Source organism: Puma concolor, chromosome E1, assembly GCF_028749965.1.
Source record: "Puma concolor isolate L17-30 chromosome E1, mPumCon1.1.hap2, whole genome shotgun sequence".
Classification (NCBI taxonomy): domain Eukaryota; kingdom Metazoa; phylum Chordata; class Mammalia; order Carnivora; family Felidae; genus Puma; species Puma concolor.
This window is the reverse complement of record NC_141680.1, coordinates 55,088,043-55,110,857: the sequence shown is the minus strand read 5'-3', so window position 1 is coordinate 55,110,857 and position 22,815 is coordinate 55,088,043. Positions and strand designations below refer to the sequence as shown.

Sequence of the window (22,815 nt, the reverse complement as noted above, 5' to 3'; positions counted from 1 at the left end):
CCTTACAGAGCAGATGATGGAGTTGGTTGGTCTTTGGAGGAACAGCACCCTGCCAGTACAAGAGACAGAAGAACATTTCAGAGGGGGTACTAGAATGTGCAGTGGAATATTGACATGGGTGCACCCAACATGGGTGGGGAAATGAAAATATCCCAACGTGCAAGAAGGGCACGTATTAAAAATTTTGCAAGTGGGGCGCCTGGGGGCTCAGTCACTTAAGCGTCCAACTTCAGTTCAGGTCATGATCTTACGGTCCCTGAGTTCGAGCCCTGCGTCGGGCTCTGTGCTGACAGCTCAGAGCCTGGAGCCTGCTTCTGATTCTGTGTCTCCCTCTCTCTCTCTGCCTCTCCCCTGCTCGTACTCTGTCTCTGTCTCTCAAAAATAAATAAACATGAAAAGAATTTTTTTTTAAATTGCAATTTACACCAAAGAATAGAGAGCCACTAAAGACAAGGAACTTTATTAGATGTTTATTTTCAGGAAGGTAACTTGATAATTTGGAAGACGGAGGTGTTAGAGGAAAGTAGTAGAACACTGGCAAGGATTTTCTGAGAATTCAAGTGAGAGATAATGAAACGGTCATGGAATTGCAGAAGAGGAAATTGATGTGATAGAGACTTCAGAATTTTCATGATCAACCTGAAAAACTGTTGCCCTCTAATATGGGGACAGTTTTCAAGTCATTTCTCAATTTTGTTTTTGAGTCTGCTATCATTTTCTGGTTTTTTTGTCCCAGGTTCCCTGAAGGCTATAGTATCCAATACTGGATAATGGGTGGCCCAGAAGCCTCTTTTGGGTGGCTAATGCTTTCACAGGCCTTTTTCTAAAAGATACAGCTGTATATACTGGCAGTAAGGGACAATAATGCGCACCGTGGGTAAGTGCCAGCTCTGGGAAGACTCTCTTCCAGATGTCCTGGGGAGCCCAGTGGTCTCTAATCCCAGCATGCAGGGAATATACTCCCACAAACAGATGCCTTCAGCCACAGGATGGGGACTCCTGTAATTGGTTACATTTGGCATGCAAGGTCTCACCACAAGTTGGCAGAGGCTGGTCACACACAGAGAAAGACGTGTCTGTGGGCATGACCTTCTCCAAAGCCATGGTTTCAAAGCGGGTGGTGGCGACTCAGGGTGGAGGAACTGTTCGAGAGCTCGGAAGGCACCGGAGGGAGCCTTGGAAAGGGGCTGAGGTTTGGCTTGTATTAACACCCCTGGCTTTGGCTACTCTGGCTACTTTGCTAAACCTCAGAAAAGTGAATTATAAGGCTGGAAATGTCATAAGAAAAGACCTCCTGGGGACACAGCTTCCTGTTCACCCAGACGCGTGGACCCTGATCTTTATGTTTGGAATATCCTTTCCACAGTCACAATTTCTGGTCTACATTGTGCTAGAAGAAGAAGGAAAACATAAAAATAAAGCTATTCTTTGTTGATGCATGGAGAACCGGCTAAATTTCTTACAATTTCTTAACAAAGTTAAAGAGAAAAAAAATTATAAAAGCAAGGTCAGTGATTGGTGTTGTGTGTTTTGGTTTTTTTTTTTATCTTAACAACCTCATTCCCCTCCAGCTGTCATCCTTCGCAGGGAGAGTGGGCAGCTCTTACAAGAAACGCAGATACAGATGAATGAGTCTGTGTGACGTCTCTACAGGGACATGTTGGCTGTGTACACGGGTTTATGTCAGCATATAACCCCCACCCCAGAGATGATCCAGGGCTGAGCTGAAAGCAGGAATATGCCGCTTGCACGGCGTAATCCCCCTCACTTAGAATTCGATTTTCCACTGCTTGCTTGATCCTCTGCAGTCAGACACGCTAAGACTCCACCTACTTACCTTTTCCTTTTTTCCTGCTTACTACTTCTACTTTTTACCCTCCTGTCTCTTGCTTTCTGTGACTTTCTTTTTTTCCCCCTTATCTCAGACTGACTGGAGACACTGAAAGAGTAAGGATTAATTGACAAATTAATTTGATTGTCCATGTTTACCAGTGTATGAATTTTAAAGAGAATATGTAAGTAAAAGAGAACAGTGAGAGAGAGAGAGAGAGAGAGAGAGAACAAGAGATAAACAGAACATAAGAGTGTGAATACATGTGAGAGTGACTTTAGGTGACAAACAAATTACAGTGTAAGAAGTAAAACAAAACACAAAGGGACCTGACTGTTGACAGTTCTGCCTTCCAGGGAGCTCATATAATTCATACTGGGAGATGGCATTTCATATTACTCTTCTTTACTTGCAAAGACTGGAGGTGGGAGCTTGGTATGCCTAAGAATTTGATCCTGAGATAGGGGTGCCTGGGTGGCTCAGTCGGTTAAGTGTCTGACTTCAGCTCAAGTCATGATCTCACCTCTTGAGTTTGAGCCCCATGTCAGGCTCTGTGCTGACAGCTCAGAGCCTGGAGGCTGCTTCAGATGCTGTGTTTCCCTTTCATTCTGCCCCTTCCCTGCTTTCTCTCTCTCTTTCTCTCTCTCTCTCTCTCTCTCAAAAATAAATAAACATTAAAAAAAAGAGAGAGAGAGAATTTGATCCTGAGACAAAGTAAAGCCATTTTTGTCTCTAGAACAACCTGAGTTTCGAGACAGGTAACAGTGGTCCGGAAACCTTTGAGGTAGCGGGTGGAGGGAGGGCTGCATTATTTTGAAGAAACACTTAACCAACTGAGCCACCCAGGCGCCCTTGTTTTGAAGAAGAAACAAATCAGCATGGGGAGGAGGGAATTGGAAGCTGGCCATGGGAGAAAGAAGGAAATGTACAATAGGGCAGTGGCCTGAGACATAAGGCAAAGAGACAGCCAGTGAGAAATTTCGTGATATGGGATCTGCCAATGGAATTTTCACAGGAAGACCTGCTCAGTTGGTTATTGTGAGATCTTGCAATGGAACTACTTTGTTTCATTGTTTAACTTCAAACTTCCTTATGTGTTCATTATACAGAACTGGCTTAGGGTGGTGATTTTGGGGGAAGGTCAGGGCAAGGGGGATGTGTTTTCAGGGCTTATATTGTGGGGGGGGGAGGGAGCAGTCACATGAGACATAGATAAAGGAAAGTTCAGTAAGAACAGGAACTTGGAGAAAGTAGTGACTATGATAAGTCTAAGTTCTCTAGAAAAGTCACCCATTTAGGCAGAGAGGTCCTTGTCTTCCTCATAAGAGAGAGGATAAAGGCAACTTATGTAGATATCATTGAAAAGGTGTCCTTATAACACTCAAGGACTTGGGAGATTTTGATGTGTAAGGCATAAGTTACACACACACACACACACACACACACACACACACACACACACACATTCACATACACTCACCAGCCTATCTATCTGATATTGCTGTGGAGTCTTGTGAACTGTTGTCAAATAAATTAATTCCTTCCTGGTCCTCACCTGGAAATGCTGATCTACACCAAGCTGCTGATTTGAGAGGCAGGTGACAGAGGTGACACTGCACCAAATGTCATCTCTGTCCCTAGCACCTTAGTAAGACATATCTCTTCCATCTGGATTCCCAAGGCAGTCCTCCCTGCTTTGGTGTCCATGAACTTGATGAGTGCCTCAGTGCCTTCCAACTTTATTTAATCAGAATATCCCTCAAATACTCTCCAAATGGTAAAATTCATCTAACGACTTTTGGTGCTTGACAAACAGGAGAACAGAGGTCAAACTGTGTGCCTAGTTTTCCTATATAACTTTCCCCTCAAATAGAAAAAAAGAGAAGTAAATGAGAATTTCGTAAAGATAAGCCAGCATCAAGTCCCCCTGCCCCCTCCCAGGTTCCCAACCGCTCACGTCTCTGGATCTAACGGGTAGTTGACATTCGTGTTTGTGGTACTGACCTGAACTGGGGAGTAACTGCATTTATCTGTCTTCACTCTGTCCTGCTGTCGAACACACTGTTCTCTGGTCTCTTCCTAGAAAGTGCTCATATTTCTACATCCTTTGAAATGCAAAAATGGAGAGCAAATCACAACATTTTCCTGTTTATCATGACCCATTGGGCAATGGGGTGAGCTGAGCTTTTCACAAGGTCCTGAAGGGATGAAAAGGACCCAGAACATATGGAAAATATGGAGAATAGGGTATAAGTCATAAAAATAAAAATAAAATAAATAAAATAAATTGGGAATGCCAGTTTCTGGTAATGATTTGTTTTCACAGTAACTGAGAACTCCCTTAAACCTGCGATTAATCACACATTTATGGTGAGGCTAAGCGGGGAGAATTAGGGGCTTGGATTATTAGTGCAGCTGCTTTTCATTGATGAGATCTGAGTTCAAATCTTAACCAATGTTACAAATGAAAATGTCATTTTGAAAGTTAATTAGCTCCATGCAATAAATGCTGGCTGCTTGATTGATGTACCTAAAAAATCACTACCTAGGAGAAAAAATTATATATATGGCCCGTTAGGGGAGTCAAGCCAGTCAAAAAGTCAGACATTATTTAAACAATTTGCTTTTTTTTTAGTAGTCCAACCACCTGCAAGTAAATAGAATTTATTAAAAGAAGGTGGGGTTTCTAGTAGTCAGAACACGTGTAAGAATGTCTGAATGTATTAAGAACTGCAGAATTTTAGAAGTAGAAAAAAAACTCTTTATAAGCCATCTAATCTAATCCTTGCTTTTTTTCAATAGAAGAGGGAATAGAAACTCAGGAGGATAAGGGACTTGATTAAGTCACACAGTTAACTAGTGGGGGAGACAGGGCTGGGTTCCAGATGTTGTCTGGATTACTCCTGTGGATCCCTAGCTCGGCTCTCCCCTCACTACTCTGAGACTTACTTTCTTCCACAGGGCCTTGTCTTTGGTGTGTTCTGTGCCTCAGAAGGTTCTGTCTTCTTCTACCGAAAGGTCTCAAAACTTATGCTCTCCATACTTATCAGTGAAGCTACCCAGCTCACACAGGTAGAGGAGAATCAGCATGTGATCCCTTCGCCTTAGATGTCCTAAAAATGGAATTCAGAGTGAATTTGACCCAAATGAGAGAAGTGTGAGGTACTATATTTAGCAAGAGAGCAGACCACTATTCTGCCTAAATCAGTATTTTGTTAAGAGTCCTGTCTGGGCTAGTGAGACACAAAGAAGTCAGGGAAAAGTTCCAGGTGCCTTTGTTGACACGTTTACAATTTAAGCTGCTCCTGATATTGAAACAATGCCTTTGATGTGGCATTTCATTTGGTAGCAAGGTGACTTTACTAGGACCATTAAAGGTGATTCTGCTTGGGGCTCAGGAGCAAAGAGGAGCCCTATGGGGGAAGCCGCTATTGTGCCAGAGAATACATACATCATCATGAACCCAATGCTGGTAGAAATGTGGTTGCTAAGGGACATTCTGGTGAGGTCTGCAATGGAAACGAGGAACATGTTATTGAAAACTGGAAGGGAGGAGATCCTCGTTACAAAGAGGCAAAGACCTTGGCAGACTTGCGTTCCAGTGTTCTGTGGAAGGTAGAACTTGCAGGCCATGATGTTGGGTGTTTAGCTGAAGACATTTCTAAGAAAGATATTGAAGGTATGGCTTGGTTTCTCCAGTGAGAGGAGAAATGTGAGAGGAGAGAAAAAAATGAAGGGCATTGTTAGGCAAATAGGAATCAGAATTTGAGGATTTGAAGAATGTTCACATTGCAAAAACTGAGAAAGCACGTTTTGAAGTGAACACTATGTCTCCCCTCTAGAGACGTTAGGGTAGATTTTGTTTCCATGCTCATTCTGGTTGTTGGGAGAATATAGTTCCTTGAGGTTGTAAGACTGAGGTCCCCATCTTCTTACTGGTTGTTATCTTCTGGAGGCCACCCTCATTCAACTTTCCGCTGCCCTCCCCATCTTCAGCTCCTGCAATGGTGGATAGAGTCTCTCTCAGGCTTGGAATCTCTCTTGACTTTTCTTCTAATGTTTCATCTCTGTGACTTTTCTACTTCCTTCTCCCACTTTTAAGTAATGTAACAGAGGTTTCAGATATGAGAGTGAGAACACTTCTGGGTGCTACTATTCCACCTACCACAAAGATGAATATCCATTACAATTTTACTTTTTATGCTTACTAATTATTTCTAAAATATTTAATATTGTATGTAGCTCTGCTCACTTATATACTAGTGATAAATACAAACATAACTCACTCCAGAACAAGATGTATGGTCAGAGGAAATAAAATAAGTTTTAAAATTTCAAATTAAATTTTGTTGTAGATAAGAAATGATCAAATCAGAACATGATTAATGAAGTTGTAGATGTATAAAATATATTACATTAGGATAAAGATAGATGAAAGAAGGGGAATAAAAATATAAATTCAAAGAGAAATAAAACTAAGTATAGTTTCCAAATCTTAAAGAAGAGTCTATTTAAAAAAAAAAATGACAGTGGATGTCAAACAATTCTTAGATTTAGATTGCATTGAGAAAATGTAAAAGAGTGATACAGTTTTAGTTTTGGACAGCAATATTTACAATATTGCAAATCTTTAAAGTTTAGAATAAATATTAATTTAAAATATGGAAGTGTTTTTTATTTTTGAGAACTATTTTATTGGTAAATGAGCAAAGAATGCCTAATTACTGCCTTAGAATACATATTTATTTTTATCTTCACTAAAACTTAATGAACTTCCCTTAAAACTTCCAAATGTTAAGATATTTTGCTGGTCTAATGGGCAAATAATATGTAATGTTGATTTAATTTATATTTCTTCTTTGGTTAATTATCTGATCATATACTCTACATACTTTGGTTTGCCTCTTCCTTGTTTATTATAGATGCTCTTTATGTATTTCTTCCCATGTTTGGCCTTTAGCTTTAATAGTTAAAAAAATTCAATGCATTCAAATACATCTATATTTTCTTCTATAGCTTTTGCTTTTGTTTTTGGTTTACAAAGAATTTTCATATCTTAAGGTAATATTTTAACACTTCCTTTTTTAGGTTAAAGCACTTAATCCATTTATACTTATAAGTTCAGATTATAAGAAAGATTTAACTTTATTTTCGATCTCTAACGACTAACCAGTTGCCACAACCATTATTCAATAACCAATCTTTTTCCCACTGTTTAAAATGTTTCAGATACTGCGTGCGTGTACATGTTGATTCTCAAATGCACACCTGGTTCAAGTTTCTTTCCAGAAGTCCAGGCCTTTATAGCCAAATATCTCTTAAATATCTCCTCCTGGATGTTTCTAGACACTTTGGAATAAATGTGTCTAGACACCACAATGGATCATCAAGCTGAAGCTAAAGAACACCTACTATGTGTTGGTCATGTTAGCAAACACTCTGCTAAACATTAAAGGGGTAATTGTAGATAATCCTCTCAAGGTGGATTCTATTACTACCATCTCTATTTTATAAATGAAATAAATAATTACAATTACGAAAGTTAAATGATTTATCCAAAGGGGTCAAGATGGGTTTGAACCTGGGCAGTCAGAGCCAAGGTGCATTCTCCCATCAACAGTGCTTTCCTCCAGGGTCCACCCACCCCCGTGTTCATTATCTCAGACAATGGCACCACTACCTAATCACCCTGAACAATTGCTAGCCTTGCTAGCAAATATTTCTCAATCTCTTCATTTCTCTCAATCTCTTCTATTTGGAACCCTGGGTTGCTTCTCATTGTCCTCTTGATACAATTCTAATCCCTACAGGACTTTATTCTGCTCTGTGGATCTAGCCTTTTTCTTTCCCTTTTAGGCCACATTCTTGCTCACTTTCTTTCTTTCTTTTTTAATGTTTTATTATTTATTTTTGAGAGGGAGAGAGACAGAGTGCGAACAGGGGAGGGGCAGAGAGAGAGGGAGACACAGAATTTGAGGCAGGCTCCAGGCTCTGAGCTGTCAGTACAGAGCTGGACGCAGGGCTTAACCTCACCAACTGCAAGATCATGACCTGAGCAGAAGTCAGATGCTTAACTGACTGAGCCACCCAGGCACCCCTCACTTTCTAAACTCTAACCCTTTTTCTTTCATCTGCAATGGTCTTACCCCTTTAAGGATTTAAATAATCACTATGTATCCTTTGGATTAATTGACCCTAACCTACCAGATTAGTTTTGTCCTCTCTCACATGTGGCCATACCACCCTGTACTTCTGCTATGATGGCAGGGACTTGCCATGGTTTCTCCAGTGCTGATCATGGTACCTCAACAATAGTTACACCCAGCAGTGTTTGATATAAATTAATGACTACATTAAATAAATGAATGCCTTTCAAAATCAACAGAATATGTCTTTGGCATGTTGACTCAGAAAAGAGAAAATGAGGTGAATGGAATAGATTGCCAATGATATTACTTTTCTCCCTCAATTATTTTTGTCAAATTACATAGAATAATTGTTAACTCTCTATATTTACTTAAAACTCTATTTCCACCCATTTTTTTATTGTTTCAATTTTTAATTGTGAGTCACTTTTATATAGATAGTGAGGCCATCTACAAATAATAATGCTTTTGTTTCCTTCTTTTAAGTATTGGTATCTTTTATTTGGTTTTCTAGAATTTCCAGGAGGATGTTAAATTATAGTGGCACAATATTCGATCCCTAACTTTCACGGACAATTCCTTTAGCCATTCTGGGTAGTGTTAGTTATTGGTTTGGGATAGATCTCATTCTTCAGGTTAAGTAATTCTCCATCCATTTCTAAATTACAAGAAAGAAAGAAAGAAAGAAAGAAAGAAAGAAAGAAAGAAAGAAAGAAAGAAAGAAAAGGAAAAGAAGGAAGGAAATAAAGAGAGAAAGAAGGAAAGAAAGAAAGGGAAAAAGAAAGAGAAAGAAAGAAAGAGAAAAGAGAAAGAAAGAAAGAAAAGAAGGAAGGAAGGAAAAAGAGAAAGAAGGATGGAAAGAAAGGGAAAAAGAAAGACAAAGAAAGAAAAGAAAAGGAAAGGAAAGGAAAGGAAAGGAAAGGAAAGGAAAGGAAAGGAGGAAGGAAAGAAAGAAAGGAGGGAAAGAAAGAAAGAAAGAAAGAAAGAAAGAAAGGGAAAAAGAAAGAGAGGAAGGAAGGAATGAAGGAAGGAAGGAAGGAAGGAAGGGGAAGGAAGGGAGAAAGAAAATATACTCTTGAATTTTATCAAATGTCTTTCAGGTATTTTTCAAAACTATTTTAGCTGTTTTTTTGTGTGTGTTTTCTGTGGATTTGAACACATTAGCAACCTAATCTTAAACCAGCTTTATGTTTTTAGGATAAACCCTTACTGCTACATACACATTTTACAACAGTGTCACTCTTGGGGCACCTGGGTGGCTCCGTCGGTTGAGCATCAGATTCTTGGTTTCGGCTCAGGTCATGATCCCAGGGTCCTAGAATTGAGCCCTGCACCAGGCTCTGTGCTGAGCGGTGGAGCCTGCTTAGAATTCTCTTTCTTTTGGGGTGCCTGGGTGGCTCAGTCGGTTGAGTGTCCGACCTCGCCTTGGGTCATGATCTCACAGTTGACATATTAGAGCCCTGTGTCGGGCTCTGTGCTGACAGCTCAGAGCCTGAAGCCCACTTCTGATTCTGTGTCTCCCTCTCTCTCTGCCTCTCTCTGTCACTCTCTGTCTCAAAAATAAAGATAAACGTTAAAAAAAAATTTTTTTAAGAATTCTCTTTCTTTCTCCCTCTCTCTCTTCCCCTCTCCTGCTCACACATTTGCGTGCTTTCTCTCTAAAATAAAAAGAAGAAGAAGAAGAAGAAGAAGAAGAAGAAGAAGAAGAAGAAGAAGAAGAAGAAGAAAATTTGCTCTCAGCTGTACATAGTTTTAAAGGCTAAATTTTCATTTAGGTAGTAATTCTACGCCCCTGTTGAAAGTCTTGGAAGGAAAGCGTGAACTTTCCATAAGGCCAAACCTTTACTATTGTCTCTTTTAAATTCAGTCCCCATTGGGGCGCCTGGGTGGCGCAGTCGGTTGAGCGTCCGACTTCAGCCAGGTCACGATCTCGCGGTCTGTGAGTTCGAGCCCCGCGTCGGGCTCTGGGCTGATGGCTCGGAGCCTGGAGCCTGTTTCCGATTCTGTGTCTCCCTCTCTCTCTGCCCCTCCCCCGTTCATGCTCTGTCTCTCTCTCTGTCCCAAAAATAAATAAAAAACGTTGAAAAAAAAATTAAAAAAAAAAATAAATAAATAAATTCAGTCCCCATTTACAAAAACACATTCTCATCCCACCTCTTTCACCCCAATTTATTTCTCTATAAGCCATATTCTATTTTATATAAATTTCTCAAATATTGCATTTGAATTCAAGTCAGTTCTTTCAATGATAATTCTTAAAATTCTCTTCTTAAAAAGTGGCTTCAGATCCCACAAAGACTTACTGAGAACTAATTACTTTCCAGGTTGTGTACTAAACAGTGTCATGTACAATATCTGATCCAATTTATTGGACTTCAAACTCCTGTGTAAAGTGTTTGCTTTAACTCGGAAGATGTTTTCCCTTTCAAAGGAAAAGAAAAAAAAATTGCCTGCCCCAGTTTCTGCATGCTGAAAACTAGACCTGACAGTGAGATGTGTTTTTATAGCTTGAGGTGCTGGTAACTACAGTACTCTGAAAAAACGCACAAAGCAACCTCAAGTGCGGTTATGACAATCAGACGATTTCTGAAGTTTGTACCTTGCAAGAAATAAGGCTGTGCTTAAAAGAAATGAGGCTGATGATTCAAGTGGAAATTCAAAGTAAATGCATAGCACTTGAAACTGTATATTTCTACACTATAAATGCTCTCTAATATCAGGCAAATTGCCGAGATCACTTGTCTCCCTTATTCAAATTCCTGATCAAGACACATTTCCTGAGTAATTTCTTTCTACTCAGTTTACTCCCATAGCGTTAAGTATCATTAGGTCCACTGGCTTAGAAATTAATCTGTCCAATCTTAAGTACATCTCAAATCTATCCGGCCCTCCCCATCCCCAGTGCCACTGCATTAGTTCAGGCCTGCATCATTTTTCCCTTGGATTATTGTAATTGCCTCTATTCTGCCTTAACTGCCTCAAGTCTTGTCCCTTTCCCTGTACCCCTTACAATTTATTTTCTGCATTACCTCAGTAATCTTTCTTAAATGCATGCCTGAGCATGTCATTCCCTGCTTAAAATCCTTCAATTACACTCAATTGCATTCATCATACAATCCAAGCTCTATAACAACAGCCACTTTAAATCCTCTCTGGAATAGGGTGGGGGTGTAAATACAAACAGGGGTGCATGCTCACATGAATTCCTTAGCAGGGCACATAAGAACGACCTGACGACGTATCCTGGTGTGTGCCTCTCTGGACTTTATCCTTCCACCTCTCACTCATACACCCTGGATGCCCCTATCCGCCTCAATGCCTGCGAATGCACTATACGGCCACTCCCTTTGCATAGAATTTACCCTCCTCAAGATCTGCATAAGCCCTCATCTTTTAAGCCTCACTCACATGTAAGGAGGTGGGCAGTGAGGAGCCCTCCTTCGAAGTGGGTTTGGGGCCCTCTTCTAGATTCACCCAGCATTTAAGCACTTCTCCCACATTGTTCTTGTTGGTTTACTTGTTGATCGATTGCCAGACTATGAATTTATTGAGAGTAGGAACTAGGATAGCATTTGGCACTTGGTAGGTACACTATAATGATTAGTAAGAGCTGTGTATCTGGTCATTCAGATGACCAAAATGTATTTCTCTGGTATTTTTGGTCTTCATCCACAGTTGCTAAAAATGTTTCAGAACCATAAAGGTGAAATGGGTGTATTATTATTAATGAAGGTGACTTCTGGACCCCATGCAAGGGCAGGGGACTTCCAGGAGGACCAACCATGCGATTAGAGGGTTGGGACTTTCAGTCTCACATTCTTGACCTGCAGGAAGGGGAAAGGGACTGGAGGTTGAATCAGCCAATGGCCAATGACTCAGTCAATAATGAAGCCTCCATAAAAGGACAAGAGGAGAGTTTTTTGGTCCTTTTTCGGAGAGGTTCTGTGCTTGGGGAATCAGAATGCTTCCACATGTCACCAAGCTGGGCCCCAAGCTCCATGAAGACAGGAGCTCCTTTGGGACCTCTCCCTATGTATCTTTCTCTCTGGCTGTTGATTCGCATACTCTATCATATCTTTTAATAAACCAGTGAACCTGAGTGTTTCCCCGAGTTCTGTGAGCCACTCTAGAAAATGAACTGAACCTAAGGAGGTCATTGGAACCTCCAATCTGTAGCCAGTTGGTTAGAAGCACAGGTAACAGCCTGGGGCTTGTGACTGGAGTCTGCAGTGGGAGTTGGGGGACAGTTTTGTAGGACTGAACCTTTAACCTGTGGAGTCTGATGCTATCTCCAGATAGATAGAGTCAGAATTGAGTTGAGTTCGTGGACACTGGTTCCAAGAATTGCTTGGTGTTGTGTGTGGGGGGGACCCCAACCCCCAGGTTGGGAGCCCTGAGAGATTAGGCATTCCAAGTCAGATGTACAGTTTTATTTGTTTGCTTTGAAATGCCTTATTGTTTTCTACTCTGACTCTCTTCTTCTACAATAAAACATATGTTATACGTGAAACCAGGGAGACCCAACTGGCCCAACCCAGACTTCCAATATAAGAACACTTTCTCTAACACATGAGCTGATGGTCATCCAGCACCTGCCTGACACCATGGTGTAAAGCTACTGCACTTTACCATTCCCAAAGGACCACAGTGATTTTTTTCATTGATTTTGCTCAGTCATTTCTTGAGAGTAGTTTGGAGAAGGGTCATCTTGGGCTTTTGTTCCTCCAAGAATACTAACCATGGACCTTTCCCTTGTCAGATAATTTATAGAATTGTGACATAGGTAAAATAGGTCTTGGGCAATTGCTTATTTTCCCTTTTAGTTTTCTTGATGTGCTTCTCTTCTCAAGATCCTCAGTACCCTGATCTGCCCCAACTTCCTTCCTCCCACCTGGCTCCATTCCATTTGGTTGGTGCCCAAGGTTCATATTTTCACCTTCTCATGTACAAATCTTGAGGACTTCTGTCCCCTAGGAAACATTTAGAATAGGAAAATTCATAGTGGTTGATGACTAATAATAATTTAATTATCTGCCCACATGTTCTTTACATGTTAGTTGATGTTTCTACTTTAACCCAAAGAAGTAAACTTGTGGTGATGAAATTTCAGACATCACAAGTGGACTTGTGGGGATTTTATAGATGTTGGGGTTATGGTTATTCTGAGCATCCTTACTAAACATACCGTCTGCGTTTCCACCTATTCTATGTAAGCATTGATTTGTTACATGGCATTAATTTGTTATGCAGTAGAAACAATTCAAACTAGAGCAAGAGCTTCGAAGAGAACAAGCTCAGGCCTGATTCAGACTTTGTGGTCACATGCATGGGATCGAACAGAAAAGAGTTTATGGAGTAAGGACACTCACGCAGTTGCTTCCTGGTGGATGGTAGATGCTTTCTGGTTGTCAGAGGATCCTCCCAGAATCCACCTCTAGAACGTACCTGTGGTAGTCACTTACGGAGGGGAAAGGAACCACATAAAATCAAGAGGCTAGTAAAGATCTCTGAGGAGTTTCTGAGTTTTATACATTTGTTGATTCAGTCAGTAAAACTCATCCTCAGGGCACGTTTAAAATTTTGCTTTTATCAGATGTTTTACAGTCTGCTCCTTCCATTCTGGAGTTTTTCTTCAGTGTAGCTAGTCGTGATGTGATTTTCCACACTGATATGAGCTCTGGCAAAGCTTCCTCTCCACTTCTTTGGCTGCCAAGCCCCTGAGGGCTCAGCTACATCCTATTGTCTTTCTTCCCTGGAATGACTGAGGGAGAGGCTTCATAGAATCCTCTGGCTAGGTTGGGACAGCAAGACTCATTCCTGGGCCTTTGTTTCAGCTTGAAATACACCACAAATTAATTGGGCTGATGCAGGTAATTAAGATAGTCACTTGGATTGTGTGCCTTTCCTCTGAAAAATTTCTGTAAGTTGCCAGATCTAAGCTTGGTCTATTGAAATGTTAATGATCCATGGCCTTAAAAAAAAATGTTTCTTTTGAATGGAAATTCATAGCTAAAGAAAGTGTTTCTGAATGGAAATTCATAGCTAAAGAAAGTGTTTCTAGTGATGAACATTCATGCTGTAGTCTAATATACTGCTCTCAATAATAAATAGCTCATCATTTAGCATACTCACAAGTAATTCAATGCCAAACTTTCAGTAGACTCCTACTGTTGTAGTAACAATGATTTTTAATCTCTACTCTAAAATGGCCTTGTAGCAAAGAAAGAAATATTCTGGGATATTTTCTGGATCTGCAATCAGGGAACACCAAACTTTGAGTAGAAACCAATAGTTTGAGCAAACAGGATAACTTGCAATCAGAGGCTGTTAGAAAGGGAGATACCAGTAAATACAGTAGTATAACCAGGGTCGTTTGGCATTTTCTGCTGGTGGTTACAATTCTTTAGCATTACCATGTTTGTGCTTATAAGTCTAATAAATCATGATATTGTATGTTCTGCTAAGAGGAACCATTGGTATTTCTTACCTTGGCCCTTCATCAGGCATAGATCTCCTGTATTTCCTACATTAATTCCTTTTTGAGTCACATGCTTCATTTCTGATCCTAATTTTGATACTTCTGATCATGACCTGGTTGCCTGATCCTTATTCCACACTGATCCCTCAGATTTAGAAGTCAATTTGGGAGTATATCCTACTTGACTTTGTTAATTCCCACCAGCTCAGGAGAGGACCCTAGTCTTCTTCCTCCGACAGGTTAAGTGTCCTTTAATTGTGCCCCAAAGCTTTTTCTGTGTTTCTCTTAGAATTCAAATTATTCATGGTTGGAGAAGGGTATTAATGTACATATTTAAAATAACCATCCTTGAGTTTTATATAAATTCAATAAAGTACACCTATGTTTTTCCACTAAAGTTTTAAGTTTGTTTTTAAGTGGATCAGTAGGTGGAAATTTTTGCAATTAGAAATTTAAAAAATAAGTTGAGCTAAGCAGAGCAACTCAGTGTTACCTGAAGGTAACACTAATGTTTGATGAATTTTGGTAAATTCCCATATTCATGTAAACATCACCCAAATCAATGCATATATAGAACTCTGTCCAATCTTTCTCCAAGTAAGTGTCGATCTGATTTCTATACTATAGATTAATTTTGCTTATTCTAGAATTTTCTGTACATAGACTCATATAGTATATATTCTTTTGTGTCCTATTTCTTTCACTTAGCATAAAGATTTTGAGACCCATCCTTGCTGTTGTTTGTGACAGTAGTTTGTTCATTTTAAATTGCTTAGTTTATTTCATTTATGAATATGTAACTATTTACCCACTGATGTACATTTGTGTTGTTTCCATTTCGGTGCTCTTATGAAGAAAGCTGCTATAAACATTCATGCACGACTCTTTGTGGACTTCTGTTTTCACTTTTCTTGGATACATATCTAGAAGTGCAATTCTTGGATCACAGATTAGGTATATGTTTAAACTTATAAGATGCTCTCTGTTTTGCAAAGTGACTGTACATTCCCACCGGCCATGTGTGACTGTTTGAGTTGCTCCAAATCTTTGCAATACCTCTTATTGTCAGTCTTTAAATTTTGGACATTTTTAGTGGGTATGTGATGATGGATAACTGTAAAATACTCCTTTATGGCTTCAATTTGCATTTTCATGATTTCTAATGAGCACTTTTATATACACTTATCAGCCATTCATGCTTCTTTTGTGAAGTGGCTCCTCAAATAATTTGCCCATTTTCAATTGTTTCGTGTGTCTTATTATTGAGTTATAAGTGCTTTTTATATATTTTGGATAAAACTCTTTTCTCAGGTATATGTACTGCAATTATTTTTCTCCAGAGAGCTTCCGGTAAGTTGTCTTATCTCTGTTCATTGTTCCTTGGTTGGCCTTGTGGAGTCCAAAGACATGAGCAGACCCTTATGGAGACTTCTGGGACTCTTTGTGTGTCGATCGGATCTCTCCTTTCTGGTACTCTACAGCACAAACTCCAGCCACCTCAGCCTCTCCCAACTCTGATCTTTGCCTTTTCAGCTCAAGGAGACCCCTGTGTTCTGCTTTTCCCCTCTTCTTACAGGATGATTCAAAAATTGCCTCCAGGCAGAAGGCCAGGGTGATCACAAGGCTCACCTACTTGTTTCCCTTCCTGTGGGGATTACAGTCATATAATACCTATTGCCCAGGGTCTAAAGGCTGTTGTTTCACATATTTTGTCTAGTTTCTTACTTGTTTACTGTAGGAGGGACAGTCTGGTACCAGAATCCTCTTCTGGATTCTGTATTTTCGTAGCCGGAGGCAGAAACTTTAAGAAGTTACTTAGAAACACAAGAAAATAAAGTAGGAAAGTGACAGATAAAGGGATTTCAGAAATATGATTGAATGCAGCATTAGTACACTAAAGATACTTGACCAAGAAATTATAAGGAATGTATTCAGCCTACTCTACTGAAAGAGTTACTAGTTTTTCATTGTACTACAACATATTTTTGGTTTCATAGCTGCTTACAAAGTTAAAAAAAAAAATCCAAAAATCAAACAAATGTAAGCCCTACAACTGAGCTAATAAAATTATCGTCACTTCCTCTGGAATGCCCTTATTCCCTGGTTGAGCCTAGTGCATCCTATCCCTTCATGTACCTTTCTATCTTTCCCACTTTCCTGAAGACCTACCTGTACTATATTCAGAAGTTGGAGAATCAATAAGGACCAGATGTTCAATCATGAAAAATAACTTTTTCTACAATGATGATAAGACTATAACTATGCTAAGTGATTTATCTCATTGAATACTTATAACAACTCGGAGACAGAAAGATGATTTTGTGACCTTAAGCAACTTATTTAATCATCTCACACCTGAGCTTTCTTATTGGTAAAGTGAAATAGTAAAGAGATAGGCAAGAGGGGAGCCCATTTAACCAAATTTCAGTGTGGGCAGCTTGCTTCCAGTTTAGGAAGAATGCTCTTGAACTTCTGGTTAAATATTATGTGAACGTGCATTTGAATACGTGTAATATAACACACATGTGTCTCTTTTAAAGCCCTGTTCACATGGCAGTGAAATAATTTCAAAGGAAGTTCAAGGAAAAAAAAAAAAGGTAAGAAAGGCAAACACAATGAACTACAAATTTCTTCAAAAGTTAGGCAGTAGAAAGTAGATAACTGGTTTGGTAAATGATATAACAGGGAATCGTGAGCTGAAAACCATGTGCCTGTAAATGAAGATATTAATAAAAATGAGCTGATTTGTGCTACAAAAGCACAGTAAATTTCAGGTGCTTGGAACGAAGCAAGGTATTCAGCAAGGCAGGAGTGAAGGATAAGTTGTAAAAAACTAAAATCTGGCTCCCAACCTCCTATTACCACATTCCTACCCCTATCCCAACAGGAGGCAGGGGGCTTACTCTCTGGAGAGTACCAAAGAGAACTGGGAGTCAAGAGTAATGGTTAAGCTGTATATGAAAAACATGGCCCAAGAGAAGTTTCTGGACCTCTGTTGTGGTGACAAGTTCTATGCAAATACATCCTGGCAGCAGATTCATTCTCAGAAAGCTGCTTGATCATCCAAAGAGATGTTGAGGAGATGAAATGATCAGAGAGCTAATACAAGAAAATGTTCTAGGACACAGTCATTTGGAACAGCTGGGTCCTTTCGGGTCATGCTTTTGAGTTTTGTTAGGCAAGAACAAAGCAGCTCGTACTTCCAGTAGTGATCCTTCCCTACTTACTCTACCTGAGGACTTGTGAACGGGGAGGTTTTCCTTCTGGCTGGTGGGAACAGGAATTATTCCTGGCCCCAGGTGAGCTCTACGAAATTGTTCCTTTTAACCCTTGTAGGTGTTTCTTTTCTCAGCCTCAGGTACTTTTCTCCAACGTATACACTGATCACTGAAAGACTTTTAATCCCTGGAGCTCTCTGCTCTGTACATCACTATCCTCTTAAGGGCCCTACCCTGCAAGCTCCAGCTGCCTTGACCTTTCTAGACCTTGACCTTCCTAGACTACCATTTCTGACTCCTTAACTCAAGGAGAATGCTAAGTTCCACCTGGGTACCCCTCCCTGTACCGCCTCTGCTCAGTAAGAGGAGTAAATCACAGAACTCACCTTGTCACTTCCCTTCTCTTGGGGTTCACTGTCCTTCATTGACTGGTGTCCGATATCTTCAAAACCACTGTCTCAGGCATTTCCGTCCCACTTTTAAGATGTTGTTTCAGGTGGGAGGGTAAATATGGACCCTCTTACTCCATCTTGGCCCAAAGTGGAACTCACACAGGTAAAACTCTAGTAAAATTAAAATTACATTAAAAAATCATTGTCTCAGTCATTGGTAACAAATCCCAGCCTTCCCAACCAGGTGATGCTATGATGACAAAGCCTCCATGGTTTTCATGGAAGAACAACAACTTGGGCCTCTCCCAATAATTTTAGCCAGAGAATGGTCTCCTCTTTCTTTGTCACACGTTGCTATTTTTAAAGGAATGACCATTCTCCTCTAAGTTCATCATATGGTGTTGAGGAGAAAGGAGACAGGGTTCCTCAATGGAACCTTTCAAGCATCTACCTGGATGATTTTCAGGTAAGGCAACTAACCTCCCTGATCCTTGGTTTCTTCCCCTGTTGAGTGAAGTGGATCCTATCTACTTTGCAGTCATTACGAGGATTAACTAAGATATTTGTAAGAAAACTAGCACAGAGCCTGGTTCATAATAATTTTCACAAAATATTCGCTAATTTATTCTTAAGAATGTCAATAAAGGCCTTTTGGCACTAGGTCTATTCTTCTGTGCGTGGTCTTATTGTCACAACCTCCCTGCTGTGTATGCGGTTGACATGTCTTCAAGTTTTCCTTGTGGATATAGCTGGTTCCTGAAGCATATTATGTTTCAGTAATCCATTTGTCACTAGCAACCAAGGCACATAACTTGGCACACAAAGAGGGCAGACCAGCAACGAACAGATTAGTCTGCCCCAGTGATGCCTGTGGTGATTTGCCTGACAGTCTCAGAGCCAAACTGGGGGCAAGGAAGTGCATTGCTTCCTGTGTCTCACAAGCCGAGGGCCAGCAGTTGGAGACACCCATTCATGGCAGGAGATTAGCTGCTTTAGCAGCTAATTAATGAGAGAGGCTATGCATGACGTTTGGAAAGTTCCTGAGTGAGCACCGCTGTAGTGAGAAGCTGAATAACATCCTTATGCTATCTGTCACATCGTTCATGTTCACTTCTCTTGGCCTGGCCTTAGCACACTGCATAAATCTACAGCTGCAGAAACCGAAATCTCATATAAAATTGAAGGATTTATTTTGAGGTATTGAAAGGTTTATAGCTAAAAAAGTTAAAATTTGCCGAATCGGCATTTGGAGGACTCTCCTGTATGCCTCACCCCTTTTGGCTCTCCCATTGTGTTCTCTGAATTCCTGTCTCCACAGGGAGACAAGAGAGCCAGAGGAAAACAGTGACGTGGATGGAATTGTCCAGACTTTACCCACTCTTGGCCTTCGTGGCTTCATATTTCAACCTAAGTAGCCCTTGAAAGCTGTCATTATGATGCTAAGACCCATACACAAGAAATATAAAACAATAATTCCATTCTGCTCTGGTGCCTGATTGCATTTTGGACTCCAGAAACTTCCGTCAGTTTTCACGACGTTATTTTAGAGCGTAGTGTTCAGTTTTCAATGCTCACTTTCCTGCATCTTTACTATTTGGTAGGAACCAGTCGGAGGCTGGCCTAGGTCTTTAGTTCTTTCATAGAATAAAAATCTGAATTATTACTCTTGTATTTAATCCAGGATTCAGCATTTTCTCCTCTGGATTCTGTAGGTCCTCCCTAATGACCTCCTAGATCTCTGGCTTATGGTCTGGTTCATTTCTTGAGCCAAGAGAGATAGGTCTTCAAATCTTAAAATGCATGCAAATGGACTGGGCATCTAAATATTAAAATAATAATAACTATACGTATATGCAAAATGCCACAGAGAAGGTCAGAAGGAGTATGACACATTGGTGAGACTTATCTGGTACTGGTCCACCCACTTTTCCTACTAAGATGGGGGGAAAATTACTTGCCTTAATCATTTCATCTGTAATGGGCGAAATATCCAATCTGTAAATTAATAATGACACATGCCCCCCCCCTGTTTTTAGCGATTTTGTGGAAAATCAGTGAAGTAACACATACAGTCTTGAAAGGTGTAAGGACTTTAAAAATCTCAGATGTGGAGCGCCTGGGTGGCTCCGCTGGTTGAGCGCCTGACCCTTGATTTCAGCTCAGGTCATGACCTCATGCAGTGACCATGCAGCCTGCTTAAGATTCTCTCTCTGTCCTTCTCCCCAACTCATGAGTGCTTTCTCTCTCAAAAAACAAACAAACAAACAAAAACAAAGGAAAACAAAAACCAGACATAATGGCTAACCGGCACGTCATTTCAATTGCTTGGCTCTTCACTGTTCTCACCTTCTACCTGCCTCCCCCGCAAATCAAAGAGGGAAGGACCCCTCTTCCTTTTCTCCAGACTTCTCCAATCCATGACATGAGAAAGCATCGTTACATAAAGGCTATTGGAGTTCCATTAGTGAGGACTATCTGTCTTACATGTTTCTGTTGCCATTACAGCACTTCTCAGGGTCCCATGTTCACAGAAATAATTCCAGAGGTGTGTTTGTGTTGGATCAGTGCTGACCCCAGAGTGCAATAGTAGCAGGACGTGACAAGTGGAAAAGGCCTTTAATCTGCAAATGAAAAGTCTAAAACTGGCCCCTGGCTGCCCCCTACTCTGGTGGTCTCTTCTGGGAATGGGCTCACTTTTTAGTTGAACTACGGCTATTTGGGCTTCTCTACAGAGTAAGCAGCAATTGAGCTGTGCAGTTGCTAAGAAGTTGAGGACTCAGACTGTTTTGCAGACACGCGCATCTGAACTCTGCAAGGGCTCAGTGTTTTCTGAAGTCTCCCTTATTCTGTAAGAAGAGAAATCTTTTTTACCTCGCTGTACCCAATGCCAGTTCCAACAGCTGTAACTATTTCATTTTTAATTTGCTCCTTGCAGCCTTGTCTCTGCTTAATCCATTAAGACAACTTTGAATGTTCCCGGCTCATATATTTATAAAGGGGGAAAAAAATGAAGGGAAAAGACTTTGAAAAATGGTATCTAAATTGTAGCCAAATGTACTCAGAACTCTCCTAGGTTAAATTGCAAATAATTTTCTTTCAAACATCACAAACACTCTCTCTAACTTAACTCAACAAATTGGACCGAGGGGTTTCATTGCTCTCAGAGACATGATTCATTCTCTCTTTCTGTCTGTTTCTCCTTTCTCTCTCTCTTTCTCCTCCCTCTCACTTTGCTTCTACAAATATTCTTCTGGTTGTGTTTGAACCACATTGTATTATCTCTAAGGTTTCCTTCCTGGAGCTTCCATGAATAATTTGCCTGTCTGTTGAGAGAGCCATTTTGGAGACCGGCCCCCTAGTCAACTGTGCTGGGAGAGGGGAGGGGTGGGGAAGAAGGGCCGGCTGCTTTAAATCAATCAGTTGACACTAATCTAATGTCTAATTAGCTCTGGGTGGGCGTGTGCTTTGATTATAGGAAGTGCCTCAGGCAGTGGCTGGCGTTTGAAGGGCTGCTCCACACATATCAATCATCCTTTGACAAGGAGAACTGGAAGGAGAAAAAAAAATCAACAACAACAACAACAACAACAACAAAACGGAGGGGGGGCATGTTTCTCTCTGTCATCTGTTGATTATCTGTTTCCAATGGTCCAAACCAGTGCTTTGAAACTCATCCATTTGCTCCTTAGTGATGAGCGCCTGACCACAGAGAGAGGCAGACTTTCTAAAATCAGCAAATATTGCCAGTCGTGTCAAATAATTACTTCCTGTGTCACAAAATGCCTAATCATATCTAGTAACAGTTATGTGTGCTTTTTTTTAATCCTTTAAGTAAATGCAGAAGCCCTACATTTCAATATTCAGCTGGATCCTAAAAATGGAACAATTCCTGTTTGTAGTTTACATGGAACGATTCGCGATTGAAAAGTGACAAGATCTTTCATTAAAATTTAAAAAAAAATCGCTTTTATTGAAAATGGCATGACTGTAATTATTTTCTGATTGTTCTATTTTCTTTATTTCTGTACTTAAATTCATTCTTTTTGAAGGATAGGCAGTTTAGAAACTTTCCTAGAAGTGGCTATGGCATATTGAAATGCTGCTGCTTCTGCTATTATTTCTAGTAGAAAAGGAGGAGGCCGGTCTCTTTCCCGTTTGTTCTTCCACATGATCCGGCATTACAGAACGACAGTGCGGTCAGAATTAGTAAGGCAGTTAGGGTGCCTTTCAGTTTTTAAATAAAGAAAAACAAATCTAACTGAGGAGTTAATTTTACTCTCATCCTTATTGATGAGACTGAAAGAGGTATTTTAAAATCGTTTTTATTTCAGATCTATTTGATTTGCTTTTCTGTGTGCCTTTATTTTTCTAATGGTTCCAAGCTGTTGAACTTGTTGGGCACAAGAAAGTGGAGTGACATAAAAGTGATACTTCAAGAGATTCATGTGCAAAGCCTGGTATAGAATATGGTCTGAGGCTCTATAGATGAACTGTCAGATTTAAATCCTGGCCATGCTACTTACCAGCTGTGTGACCTTGGGCAAGATACTTAACCTTGGTGAACCTCACCTGCAAAATGGAAATCATGATAGTGTCTACTTCACAGGGTGATTATGAAAATCAAATAATATGATGCATGTGGAGTGTTTAGCACATGGTAAGCACTCAATAAAATGTTAACTGTTACTGTCGGTGTACAGAAGTGAGTATTTTCCCAACAACACGGGCTGAGTTTAGAAATCCACAAAAA

The 22,815-nt window shown here is 40.2% G+C and overlaps 1 long non-coding RNA gene across 1 annotated transcript; it reads right to left on the bottom strand.

Annotated features, from left to right (window-relative positions):
* Window positions 1-1,023: 1,023 nt before the first annotated feature.
* Window positions 1,024-4,933, bottom strand: LOC147574507 (uncharacterized). The gene is made up of 3 exons (XR_015243745.1): window positions 4,781-4,933; window positions 3,836-3,936; window positions 1,024-1,939 (listed from the first exon to the last, which is right to left on the bottom strand). It is a non-coding gene; the product is annotated as an uncharacterized LOC147574507 (long non-coding RNA).
* Between the last annotated feature and the right edge of the window lie 17,882 nt (window positions 4,934-22,815).